Raw genomic sequence first — 14,178 nt, 5'->3', positions numbered from 1 at the left:
TATCCCAAACTCTCCTCCTCTCTACTCAAACCATCTTGTTCTTACAATTTGCCTATATTTGCAGTTTCTGGGACTTGAAAACGGAAAGTTCTCATGGATTCCTCATCCTCCCTCTCATCAAACGATGCCATGACTACAGCCTATCTGCACAAGGTCAGTTGTCCCTGTCTATTTCAGCTGTCACCTTCCTGGTTAGGCTTCCACTCCTCTGACCTCAACAACCTCAAGATCCTCCTGACCAATCTGATCTTTTCTCTTCCCCACTTAGAAACTTCCAAAAGCTCCCTACTGCCTACAGAGAAGAGGAGAAGGAAGGGGAAGAGAGCACACATTAACTGAGTGCCATGTGGAAGATGTTTTGCCCACATTATCAAATTTAAATACAGAATAGATTTTTCATCTGACATTCAAGGCTCCCCACACTATGGTTACAGCCTTCTTTCCACCTCATCATCTCTCCACCATGTAAACCCTTCATTCCTGTTGAATTTCATATTCTCTCCATCCTGAACACAACCTGGGCTTGCCTGACCCTGTGCCTTGGCTCCTACTGTTACCTCCACCCACACTTCTAGTATTGAAATCCTGTCCATTTTTCAAGACCTAACTCAAATGCCACCCACCCCTTAAAGCCTTTCCTGATTCTCATGGGATGTGACCTCTTCTGCTCCTGAATCTTTGTGCTTTTTTTGGCTCATATTTTTTCTTTTACTAATTATTTATTATCTAATTTCTGCCACTAAGTTGTGAGCCTCATAAAGACAGCTGTACATTAACTTTATATCATTTACTGCACCTATCACATCATTAGTACTTAACAAGCATTTGAAATATTGAACTTCAGCTTGGATTTGACTTTATATATATATGTGATCTATAACAGTGCTTTTCAAACTGGGTCTCAGTACATGATTGGATTATGAAATCAATTTAGTGCATCACAATCAGAATTTTTTAAAAATGGAATAGGAAATATCAGAGACTGTCACAAGTACTTAGGTATTATTTTGTGAAACTTTATTTTAATAATGTGTGTGTGTGTATACTGGGTTGACGTAAAATTTATTTCTTACTGTAGTAGTCTAAAAAAGGTGGAAAAACACGACTGTAATACATATGCATTATTTCAGCCAGCTGATTACAAGCTCCTTGATGAGAGAACAGACCTGGCAAACTCTACCCTTGCAATCTGTGAAAGCCAACCCTCCACACTGAGCCCTGCTCATTCCAGGGAGCTGCCCTAGGGATTAAAAGACTCAAGGCAAGGAGCAAGGTCCTGTCTTTAAGAGAGTTTCTCTTCTATTAAGAGAAAAAAAAAAAAATCAGGAAGAAACTCTACAGATAATTAAGAAAGCAGCTGAAGAGCCATAGAATAGGCTTTGAACTTAGAGCCAAATAACTACTTAGAGTTCTTGCTCTGCTATTTATTAGCTGTGTGTTGTTGGATAAATTGCTTGATTTCTCTGAGCTTCAGTTTAGCCTACTAAAAGAATATACCGTACCTCACATACTCATATTAAAATTAAGTGATACAACCACCTAGAGGGGTGGGATAGGGAGGGTGGGAGGGAGACGCAAGAGGGAGGGGATATGGGGATATATGTATACGTATAGCTGACTCACTTTGTTATACAACAGAAACTAACACACCATTGTAAAGCAATTATACTCCAATAAAGATGTTAAAATAAATAATTTAAAAAATATGTGATACATATATACAAGATTATTTTGTAAGCTATATAAATGTTCAAAAGTTTTAAGTAAAAAGCTGCATGTGTCATTTAGCAAACAAGTGAAAATTGATGTAGTACAGCTAAATGTGCATTAGACATGATTTTCTTTCCTTTTTTTTTTGGCTGCATTGGGTCTTCATTGCTGCGTGCGGGCTTTCTCTAGTTGCAGCAAGTGGGGGCTACTCTTTGGTGCGGTGCACGGGCTTCTCATTGTGGTGGCTTTCCTTGTTGCGGAGCACGGGCTCTAGACGCGCGGGCTTCAGCAGTTGTGGCTCGTGGGCTCTAGAGTGCAGGCTCAGTAGCTGTGGCGTTCGAGCTTAATTGCTCCACAGCATGTGGGATCTCCCCAGACCAGGGATCGAACCCGTGTCCCCTGCATTGGCAGGAGGATTCTTAACCACTGCGTCACCAGGTAAGTCCCATACTTTTTTTTTTTTTTTTTGGCCACTCTTCACAGCTTGCGGGATATTAGTTCCCTGACTAGGGATCAAACCCGGGCCTGGTAGTGAGAGTGCCGAGTCCTAACCACTGGATCGCAGGGAATTCCTTTGTTTTGTTTTTTGATTACTAGTGATAGAAACCCAATTCAGAATGATTGTGTTCAAAGCAAACTGAATCACTCCCGTAACCCAATGGTATAGCTAGCTTTGGGCAGGGCTTCATCTGGGGACTCAGATATCAACCAAGCTGCTGTCCACTTGTCTCTTTCTTTCTACCTCCCTCTCACTCTGGGCTCTACTTCAGTCCCAGGGTGGTTTTATTCTCAGACAGTTTCCGCCTGCATGGTGGGATGATGGCCACCATCTGCTCTGGGCTTGATGGAATCCTCCCCGCTAGCAGGCAGAGTATCTTTTCCCCTGTTGTTGCAGCAAAAATCTCAGGGCTCTGTCTGACACCTAGCTTGGGTTATGAGCCAAGTCTCAAACCAAAAATAGTGGCCAGGGGTGCCTGGGACACGAGCTGACCCTTGGAGTTAGAGGGTGAGTCACCTGGACTGAAATAGAGATTGGTGAGGAGTCTTCTCAAGAGGTGGGGTCAGAGATTCAGAATGACCAAGTTTCCAAAGCTGAATAGGGTTAGTTTAGAAAGACATCTCGGTCTCTTCTATTTAATGTCACCATACATTAGAAAAAGGACACACAAACACATATGTTTGTTCCATTTCATTTGATTGCATTCATTTCATACAGCATTGAGGATCTACTATGTGCCAGGTACTGTTTAGACAGGGGAAAATAGCAGTGATCAAGACATACAAAGTTCCCGCTCAAGGAACTTACTTTCTGGGGACAGGGGGGCAAATAATGAACAAGTCAGTAAGCATATGTCAGGCAGTGATAAATTCTGTTTAAAAAATAAATTTAAAGAGCAAGGCAAGGAGCAGCAAGAGCCAGACGTGGGAGGTAAGGACTATTTTAGAGGGGCTGGTTAGGGAAGACCTCACCTTGAAGAATACATCTGACCGAAGTGAGAGAGCAAGTCACATGAATAGCTATCTGGAGGAGAACTTCCAGGCAGAGGGAAAAGCAAGGATAAAGACCCTGAGACAGGGCCAATGAGTTCCCCCTGAGCAATACATGTGCATTTAGCAACATACACATTTGCATGTGTGTGTGAACATATTAATCCTTTATTTTCCTACATTATAGAACTTTTGATAGTGATATTATGAGAGTGATATTAAACTGCAAAATCCATGGAGTCTTTCTAATATTGATTCAGCTAGGTAAGACATTTATGAATCTTGCTGAATATGCAGATGTGCCTGGACTGAGAGTACCTTGAAGCAGGGACTTCCTTTTTCCCACAGAATTTGAACCCAGGAGAAGCTTAGTGAATGGTGCAGGTGGAATAATGAGCCGTGTGCCACAAGAAATATCAAGGCTGATGGTAGAGATCCTGGGTGACCCTGCCGAAGCTGGGTGGGGAGACCTCTCCAGGAGTGTCCTCACCTCTGTCCTTTTGGTCTAGTTGCTGTGGACGTGCCCGGCAGCACAAAGTGGTTCCTGAGGGTGGTTCCTACTGATGCTGGGTAAAGGTCCCCGTATTCAAAGACTAACGCAAAGTAAAAATTCCTCTGATCTTCAGCCTTAGCAAGGGTTATGTTGCCTAGAAGAGGAAAAGCTTGGGGTGGGGCATGTGTGTGGCAGGTGGAAGGGAGTGGAAGAAGTCAGAAGGCAAGAGACCTGCCCTCCCTAACTGGTTGGTAACAGTTTCCCTGAACTTGGAACCCCTATAACCTATCCCTACTAGGCACTGCTCTTCACCCAGCGATGCTCTTTTCCTTGAATTGCAGTGACTTCTGACATGTTTGATGTTAATTCTTTACTGTCCACAGTAGCTAGATTGGTCTACCTCTTCTTTATTGTCATAAAGATATGTCGTTTGTTATCTGCTTATATTAATTTTTCAGAGTATGAATTCTTAGACCATGTTCATGAGCAATACATTCTAAATTTAGTTCAGTGTCGACCTTAATTGCTCATTGCAGGCAGGCACTGATAAAGGCTTTTTGATGACGAATAAGACTGCAATGATGACACCAGAAATCAAAGACTACTTCTCATACTTGGGGATTCTGCTCCTCTGGAAATGCTAGCCTCCTCTCTTACAAATCTTCTCTCATAAATTGGTTTCAAGCTGAGCTTGCCTGAAACCTTCCAGTGTGATGATCAGGAGACCTGGGTTCTCCATTAAATTCACCAACAAATTCTATGTGACTCTATGTGCCTCCGTTTCACAATCTGCTAGTTCAAGACAAAAAAAAAAAAAAAAAAAGGCTCACAGGGCTTGAAGGTAGGGGAGAGAGGTAAAATAAGAAAGTAGATGTGGAAGGACTTTAAAAGTAGGACATAAGGGGACTTCCCTGGTGGTCCAGTGGTTGAGACTCTGTGCTCCCAATGCGGGGGACCTGGGTTCGATCCCTGGTTGGGGAGCTGGATCCCACATGCTGCAACTAAGAGCCCACATGCCGCACTTAAAAAGATCCCGCATGCCGCAGTGAAGATCCTGTGTACCGCAACTAAGACCCAGCGCAAGCAAATAAATAAATAAATAAATATATATTTTTAAAAGTAGGACATAAGGATCCTGTCTCAAGTCTACACCTCCTGTCTTTCAGGGCCAGCCCTCTCAGAAACTCTTCTTTCTCCCCACAGGCATAGTTCTTCCAGGAGCCTTAGGTTCTTTGTGTAAAGTATGAAGAACCGCTTGTGTATCATCTTTTGCAGAGATTCCTCCCAATGACTCCTTTTACCGCATCTTTACCACTTGCTTCTTCTTTACAGGCCTTCAAAGAGCTAGTTTTCTAAGCTTGGAGCTTCATTTATATTCCCATCCTGTTATTTCTAGGAGAAAAACTCAGAAGGAGGAGGTAAGATGCCTAGAGTGCCAAAGATTTCTCACTAGACAGAAATGTGGTGAAGAATCAAATGGTGAGCCCCAGAAGTTTCAGAAGACAGAAAAGGAACAGGCAAAAATAAACTCCAGGTGAATGAAAGACCTGAAGTTGTCAAACAAAACAAAACAAAACAAAACCTTCAAAATTATCCAAAAAAAAAAGAGAATATCCTCATGATCTAATTTCTTAAATCAAATTAAGAAAAAGCGAAAGTATGAAAAATGGACAATTTTGATAAAATTTACTATAACAAATATTAAAATCTCCTACATAAAAGACATCTCAAACAAGGTTAAAATTCAAGTGACAGACAGGGAGATGGGGAGAAGGTATCTGCAACATACGTGTATATCAGAAAAAGATGGGTATCTGTAAAGGACTCCTACAAACCAACAACAATAATAATAATAAAGAAGAAGAAGAGAAACAACCCTATAAAAAAAATGAACAAAAGATATGAATAGACAATTTCCAGAAGAAGAACTCCAAATAACCAATAATACATAGAAAAACCTACTCTACCTCTCTAGTAATCAGGGAAATGCAAAATAAACTGACAATGAGATTCATTTCACATCTACTGGATTAGTAATAACCTGAAAGTCTGACCATTTTAAGTGTTGGTGAAGATGTGGAGAAACTAGGACTGTCATATCCTGTAAAACTGACACAATCACTTTGGAGGGCAACTTGACAATACATATTTACTGAGGTTGAAAAGGCACACATCTTTTGACCCAGAAGCTCTACTGCCTTACAGCAGTGTTTTTCAATCCATTAGTAGGTCATGAAATAAATTTATTGGGTCACATCCAGCATTTTACGAAAATGAAATAGAATAGGAAATAGAGTGCATTTAGCAAAAACAGGTTTTATTTTGTTAAACTTTTATTTCATATATGAACTGGGTCTTGATATAAAATGCATTTCTTATTGTGAGTTACACTTAAAAAGAAATAAAAACACTGTCTAAGAGAAACTCTCATTAATAAGGACAAGAAGGCATGTTTGAGGATGTTCCCTGTGATGTAGAGTTTGTGATAATGAAACATTGAAAACAAAGTACATGTCTATTAGCAGCAAATAGATAAACAAATTGGAGTGTATTCATGTGATGGAACACCACACAGAAGCTACAATTAATGAACTTGTTCTATATGGATGAATTTTGAAAACAAGTTTGAGGGGAAACAAAACAGAAAAATGTCACACTGAACCAATTATATGAATTTTTAAAACATATAAAAATACTATATCCTATATATATATACCACAAGTAGTATATGGTACACATATTTTTTTAAGGTATTAAAAATGGACTGGTATAAAAGGGATGCCTAAAGGAAGGAAGGGAAATGGAACTTGGGAGGAGAAAATAGGTATGATGTTATTTATTCATTTTGGGTGGTGGACACATAGATGAATGTAATAATATTCTTTGTTCTTTTCCTTTATTTATTTATTTATTTATTTATTTTGCGGTACGGTGGCCTCTCACTGCTGTGGCCTCTCCCATTGCGGAGCACAGGCTCTGGATGCGCAGGCTCAGCGGCCATGGCTCACAGGCCCAGCCGCTCCACGGCATGTGGGATCTTCCCGGTCTGGGGCACGAACCCGTGTCCCCTGCATCGGCAGGCGGACTCTCAACCACTGTGCCACCAGGGAAGCCCTGTTCTTTTCCTTTAAAAAACATTTTTAACACATAAGAAAAAATAAATGGAATTATAGTTTTTAATCTTGCTCTGAGATGCAATAAAATAAAAATTGCATTAACCATTGGTTATTAAAACCCTTTGGGGAATTCCCTGGTGGTCCATTGGTTAGGACTTTGTGCTTCCACTGCAGGGGGCCTGGGTTCTGATCCCTGGGTCTGGGAACTAAGAGCCTGCATGCCACGAGGTGTGGCCAAAACGAACAAAACAAACAAAAAACTCTTTCATCCCGTGTTTTCAGTGCCTTAAGAAGAATAATCTGCCCCACATCAGCCTGTCAAACTCAATAAATTAGTATCTAGAGGTGGCAAATCACTATGTTTATCATCTGTACTAGCAAAAGAGATTTATCTTTCCCTGAAGCCCCAGTCTTTGTTCTTCACACATGCTGTTCCCTTTTCTCAGAAAGCCCTTCCTCTATTGTCTGCCAGTCAGTCTCCCAATCTGCCAGTCAATCTCCTCCACCATCTAGTTCTGACCTGACTTCTCTTCATGGTGAAGCCAGAGGCTGAGACCTATCTTTGGCTGTAGGTACAAGGCCACACACCTTCCCAGGCCTCTCCTAGATACTCTTGCAGTTTCCCTCCCCCCACAGGAAAGTCTGAGGTCGACACTGAATTGGATATCCTTGCGCAACAGGGGTTAAGCAGTTTGGGACATGGAGATTAACATCTAAAATGAAAGGGATGGGCCAGAGGCTAACCGTATTCACTTGCATATGGTTTTCAACATATGAGCTCTATAAATATACATGCAGACAAAATTAAGTAGATGCCCTTCTTTTCTCTCCCTTCCCTTCATCAACTCCTGGGGATGAGCTTCTCCTCCTCTTCCTCAAAAAAGAAAGTCTTCATGGATGACCCCCCCACCACCAGAATTTAGCAATTTACTACTCCTTCCTTTAACTTTCACTGTACCTTGACATTTCTCTGTTATAGCATCTATCACATTAGAGCTCAATTATTTTTGAATGTCAATTATCTCTACTAATCCTCTGAGTTTTTTGAAGGAAAGGCCTGCCTTGTATTTGCCTTTATTTTCCTGGAACCTAGCAGAATGGCTGCAGAGCAGGCCCTCAATGTTTGCTGAATGAATAGCAAATGCTGATGACAAGCTAAATGACGCATAGGTTTGGGGAGCTCAAACTGGTTCCCACTTATTGTACCACAAAACTGGAACCACTTAAAGATGGTCATCATTTGGGGGCAGTCTGATGGTTTCTCACTATCTCTTCTCCAGACCCTTGTAATAACCTTACTGGTATCCTTAACCTCCCATCTTTTCCCACTCTTATACATCCTGGAGGACACTTCTCCAGGCTAATTTTTACAAAACATCCCTTTCATCTTGTCACTCCCTTGGGCAAAATGCATTATGATTCCCTAATACCTTTCAAATCAAATCCAAATCCCTAATCTTCACACATAGGTCTGCCCAAGCATCCTCCCTTGCTCTAGCATTCCAAACGTATCTCCGAATCATTTTATTTTAGTATGTTCCTTATCAATGAATACTGTATCTTTTTTTTAATTGGAGTATAATTGCTTTACAATGTTGTGTTAGTTTTTGCTGTAGAACAACGTTCAAGAGCTATATGTGTGTGTGTGTGTGTGTGTATGTGTGTGTATATATATATATATATATATATATATATCCCTTCCCACCCCCTCTCCCAATCATTTTACAGTGTGAAATATACTGGGGCTGGAATCTATCTGTCTGACCTCTGATTTATTCCAATCAATAAGAACAATGCCTGGCCTGGGGGAGATGCTCAATAATTGTGGAATTAATGAATAAGCAGACTATTTCTAAAATATAACCATTTGTTTCAGCCAAGCTAGTTTTCTTTTTGCTCTCTGCAAGCTCCTATCAGCCCATCTTTGTGTCTAATACTTAATAAACAACACATAATAAAATGTACTGCACATTTTAATATATGTGTTCAAATATAAGGCAATCCTTGTTTCCCCAAAGAGAAGAACTAAAAAAATAGTTTTTGGTCAACCTGATATACATGAAATACTCAAATGTCTACTTTAAATAGTTACTAATTTAGTGAAAATTTAAGTCTAATACTATTTAGCAACACATTTTAAATCATTTATAAAATATTTAGATATAATGCTTTTTCACTCAAATTTTATAACAATTTAATTCAAATTATCAGTGCCTTCATCATCATTCAAGTCACTTTTACTGTCAACTTGCTCAATTTGCAGATCATGTCATCCTACGTATATCTGAATTGTTTGAGGACAGTTGTTTTTTCCTTTTTGTTTTTTTTTTTTTTTTTTTCCGGTACGCGGGCCTCTCACTGTTGTGGCCTCTCCCGTTGCGGAGCACAGGCTCCGGATGCGCAGGCTCAGCGGCCATGGCTCACGGGCCCAGCCGCTCCGCGGCATGTGGGATCTTCCCGGACGGGGCACGAACCCGTGTCTCCTGCATTGGCAGGCGGACTCTCAACCACTGCGCCACCAGGGAAGCCCTGTTTTTTCCTTTTTAATTCATGCTATGCTTGCATATTTCTGATATCCACAATATAACCTCTTTCTGTTGCTTTTTTTTTTTCTGTTGTTTTTAATATTTATTTATTTATTTGGTTGCACCGGGTCTTAGTCGCGGCAGGCGGGCTCCTTAGTTGCGGCAGGCGGGCTCCTTAGTTGTGGCATGCATGAGGGATCTAGCTCCCTGACCAGGGATTGAACCCCGGCCCCCTGCATTGGGAGCACAGAGTCTTATCCACTGTGCCACCAGGGAAGTCCCTCTGTTGCCTTTAAAACGCTTATTAGTAACAATATCTAACACTTAAAACTGTGAGGTCCTAACCCCAGAATAATTAATTAAATCTGTGTTAAATTTTTTTCCTTTTCTTTTTTTCTTTTTGCCACACTGCCCAGCTTGCAGCGTGCAGGGATCTTAGTTACCTGACCAGGGATTTAACCCAGGCCACAGCAGTGAAAGTGCCAAGTCCTAACCAATGGACCACTAGGAAATTCCCTCTTTTGTCTTTTTAAGTGATTCCATCCAGTGACCTCTATACGCTTGCAGAACTAGCATTGACTGAAGTTATCTCAGGCTGCATCCTCCCAAGCAATACTTTGATTCAAACAAAATATCATATATAAAAAAAATCAGACATTGTGGACTATAATAGGAGACTTTGTAAGAACACAAAATATAAGGCAACTTCCTTTCTGAGGAATTATTTTGAGAGGAAAAACAGTACCTTATATTCAGGTATATAAGGTATTTATAAATTTAATAAATATTTAATGAGCACTGCTTATGTGCTAGGCACTGTGCTAGGAACTGGAAATACAGTGAGCTTAGAATCTCACAGGGAAGACAGTCATTAAATGTATAATGCCACAGTTAATTATTTATGATCATTTAAGGACTATGAGGGATAAGTTTAGATAGCTACAAGATGAATAACTGGGGAACCTAGGTCTGTGGGGTTAAGAGTCTCCTATACCATGCTGTTTATGTACAGTGCAGCAGTAATTCATGTGCCCAGTCAGTCTGGGTTTAAATCTTGACTCAAACCTTAAGTAGGTTATTTAACCTCATTTTTCTCATTTATAAAGTGGAACTAACAATAGTATCTACCTTATGAAGTTATAGTGAGGATTAAATGCGTTAATACACTTAGAACAATGATGGCACTCAGTACCTGCTCAATAAATGTTAGCTATTGTTGCCATTTCAGCTGAAACCTGAAAGACAAGCCAAGAGGACGGGAAGAAGGAAGAAACTCTAAGCAGAGCAACATGTGCAAAAGTCCAGAGGCATAAGGTTGCCTGGCCTATTCTAGAACTGAAAGGCCCATGTTTCTTAGTATAGAAAGCTAAAGGGGATTCACTTTGTTATAAAGCAGAAACTAACACACCATTGTAAAGCAATTATACTCCAATAAAGATATTAAAAAAAAAAAAAAGAAAGCTAAGGGGAAAGAGATACCATGAGATGTGAGGCGAGGCTGGGAAGGTAGGCTGAGATCAATTAGGCAAGGCCTTGTAGGCCAGGATAAGGAGTCTGAACTTTATCCTCCGAGTCAGAGGAAAGTTGAAAGGTTTTACAAAAGGGAGTAACAAACTTAGATTTGCAACTTCAAAGGCGGTCTCTGGCTACAGCATAGAGAACTGGTTGGAGGGAGGCCAAAATAGATGAAAGGAAAACCAGTAAGGAGCCTACTCTGGTAACCTAGATTAGAGGCTTGTCGCTTAGACTAGGGAAGTGGCACAGAAGAGAGAAGGAAGCTGGATGATTGAAGAAACAGAAGACAGAACCAACAAGACTTAGTGTATGTATGGTAGGGTGAGAGGGCATGGAGGGAGAGGGCCTAAACAGTATATAAATATTTGAGGAAAAAAATGAATGAATTTCTGTGTTCCTGCCATATTGTTTTACCACATGAAATGTCTTCCTTCTACTCCATCCTTCCAGGCAAAATTCCTTCTCATTTCCTCCACAAAACTGTCTGAATGATCTTAGCCCCTTCTTTCTGGGAGTGTTCTAGAATTTTGGAGCTGAACTTCTTTTTGGCCTTAAGAAACGGCATGTGGAACTTCCACGACGAGGGATTGAACCCGTGCCCCCTGCATTGGAAGTGTGGAGTCTTAACCACTGGACCACCAGGGAAGTCTTAGAACTGAACATTCTTGAGAAATACATTGAGGGCTGTTGAGAGAACTTAGAAATTGTCTGAAGATGGAGATCATGTTTTAGTCAACTTTCTATCCCACCCACTCCCATACACCTAACACTTGTAGAAATCCACCCATTTATAGAACTTTTCCTCTGAATACATGAGTGGTTCAAGCATAAACAGCCTATGCTAACATAAAGCTCTGTGACCCATAAAGCATTATACAGATGTGGGAGCTTTCACAACCATTTTCTTCTCGGGCTTTCTCAGAACTCTTATAAAATAGGTACTATTGTAGAGGAAATAAGCTCATAACTAAAGTGACATGTCCAGGGCTTCCCTGGTGGTGCAGCAGTTCAAAATCCGCCTACCAAGGACAGGAATAAAGACACAGATGTAGAGAATGGACTTGAGGACACAGGGAGGCGGAGGGGTAAGCTGGGATGAAGTGAGAGAGTGGCTCAGAACTCATTACTCAGAAATATTTCCAATTCAGTGTCTATTCTCCAAACTGAGGCAGGACTATGTCCCATTTTAGCAGGAAGTGGCAAGAGCCATCGTCGCCCAGTTTCCTGAATTAAAACTGAACAGGACTCTGAGGGGCTCAAGAATACAAATCCTTTCTGTGTCCCCTGTTTCTTGTTTATAGGCTATAGACTTCATACGGCCTCCTTGACCTTCCCGGAATTCCAAAGGGCAGATTCAAACAGTTGCTAATCAGGAAAGGGAGGGTATGCAAAAACAGGGGAGAAACAGTCAAATGGTGGTGCAGCCTTGGGCAGGGTCCTGGCTCCTCCTCAGGGAGTATGCATAACTCTATCTTTGCGTTCTTCTGCAGAACCGGGACCCCACCCAGGTGGAGGATGGTAACTTCAGGCTGAGTGCAAGATTCCTAGAGCGCCGTCCTGTTACCTCACCTCCAACCAATGAGAAGAACCCTGTAGCCCTCACCCCAAATTCTGCCTTCCTTTCCTGGGCCCAGCGATGACCATCCTGTTGGGCCTCCTGTTTGGCCTCTGTCTGTTTCAACTGTTAACAAGGTTCATCTCCAACAGGGTCCAACAGTTTCAGGCTAAATTTAGCTACATTGATTACTACGAGGGTGAATGCTGGTTTCGGGCACAGAATTTAGATCAATTTAGATCAGGTGGCGAGACACTTCTACTCTACTAGGCAGGCCTACGCCCACCCTCAGCAGAAAGTAGTTACAGAAGAAAGAAACCTCCGCCCCAATTCCCAAGAAGTATCTTGACTATGAAGTCTCTCCGGGGGGAGTTGTTAGGGGAACCACTGACTGAAACCACCCTCCCTGGCTAGGCAAGATAGTAACCACGTGCATAAGTTATCTTACAACAGGAGGTCCTGGAAAGGAACGTGGAACTAATGAGCTAGAATTCAGGAAAGGTCAAAAGGAGAGAGGAGACGCCAGTCCATATGTCTTACCAACCTCCCAGAATCCTTCTCGCTGGAATCCAGCTTGCCTGAGCAATGCCTGGACCCTGAGTCAGAGGGATTGGCCAGAGACAACCCGGAAACTAACCCCATCACCATAAAACCTGAGACTGTGAGCCACCACGTGGCAGGGAAGGGTTCCCTCACCCTGCTGCTCTCCACCGGGTTGCTCCTTCCCAATAAAGTCTCTTGCTTTGTCAGCACGGTGTGTCTCCTTGGACAATTCATTTCCGAGTGTTAGACAAGAGCCCGCTCTCCCCCTTCCTGCAATACCACTTCTGGGAAACCTTCCCAGTTGCAGGTATTAATGTAGTCAAACATGTTTACTGAGCAACTACTAGGTGCCGGGCATGACACCTAGCGGTGGGGGTAAGGTACAGCAGTGAACAAGGCAAGAAGGTGCTTGCCCTCAATCTGGTCCAGGGAGCCGGTCAAAGGAAACAAACGTATAAATGATGTGGTAAGTGCTATTTAAAAAAATACACAGGCTGGTGGGAGAAAATGTATGTCCCTCTGGTCGGAGAGAGCCTCTCAGAAAAGTGACATTAAAGCTGAGACCCGAGCTTGGTCTTCAGGAGGCACTTACCTTAAGACATTATTCCCACAGACCTACTTTGAAAAACGCCTACAAAAGGAAAGAGCGGGGCTTCCCTGGTGGCGCATTGGTTGAGAATCCGCCTGCCGATGCAGGGGTGACGGGTTCGTGCCCCGGTCCGGGAGGATCCCACATGCCGCGAAGCAACTAAGCCCGTGAGCCATGACCGCTGAGGCTGTGCGTCCGGAGCCTGTGCTCCGCAACGGGAGAGGCCACAACAGCGAGAGGCCCGCGTACCGCAAAAAAAAAAAAAAAAAAAGAAAAGAAAGAGCGGACTTGGTCCACAGAGGGGCGGCTCCCAGGCATCCAACCTTAGCTGCAAACTTTGACTGGCACTAGAGGGCGCCGCGGGTCTTCCCAACCCCCATGAGGCACCGTGGACACAGGCCCTTCCTAACCTCCGGCACCTGCCGCGCCAAGGGCCCGAAGTCCGCATACGGACAGAGAGCAAGGGCGGCGGCGCTAGAAGCCCGGAGGCCCTAGAGCATCGCGAGGGGTCACGAGGCCCTCAAAGAAAAGACATTCTCAGGATCACAACCCAACCAAGGGCAGATACTCTCTCGCTTCCTCCGGGACAGCCGGTTTCCGGCGCCTCTAAACCAGGAAGTGCCGGCGGCGTCCAATCCTGGCCC

General features: G+C 42.6%; 1 protein-coding gene across 1 annotated transcript in view; it reads right to left on the bottom strand.

Moving 5' to 3' along the window:
• SLC11A2 (solute carrier family 11 member 2) overlaps window positions 1-14,098 on the bottom strand; it is a 53,157-nt gene extending 39,059 nt beyond the window's left edge. Inside the window, exon 1 of the mRNA XM_060111713.1 lies at window positions 13,538-14,098. The gene's annotated coding sequence lies outside the window, so the exon portion shown is untranslated. The remainder of the gene's footprint in view (window positions 1-13,537) is intronic.
• Window positions 14,099-14,178: the final 80 nt, after the last annotated feature.

The sequence above is a fragment of the Mesoplodon densirostris genome, chromosome 11 (genome assembly GCF_025265405.1).
Source record: "Mesoplodon densirostris isolate mMesDen1 chromosome 11, mMesDen1 primary haplotype, whole genome shotgun sequence".
NCBI classification, from domain to species: domain Eukaryota; kingdom Metazoa; phylum Chordata; class Mammalia; order Artiodactyla; family Ziphiidae; genus Mesoplodon; species Mesoplodon densirostris.
Note: the sequence above shows the minus strand (reverse complement) of the source record. Positions and strands in the feature narration are given on the sequence as shown.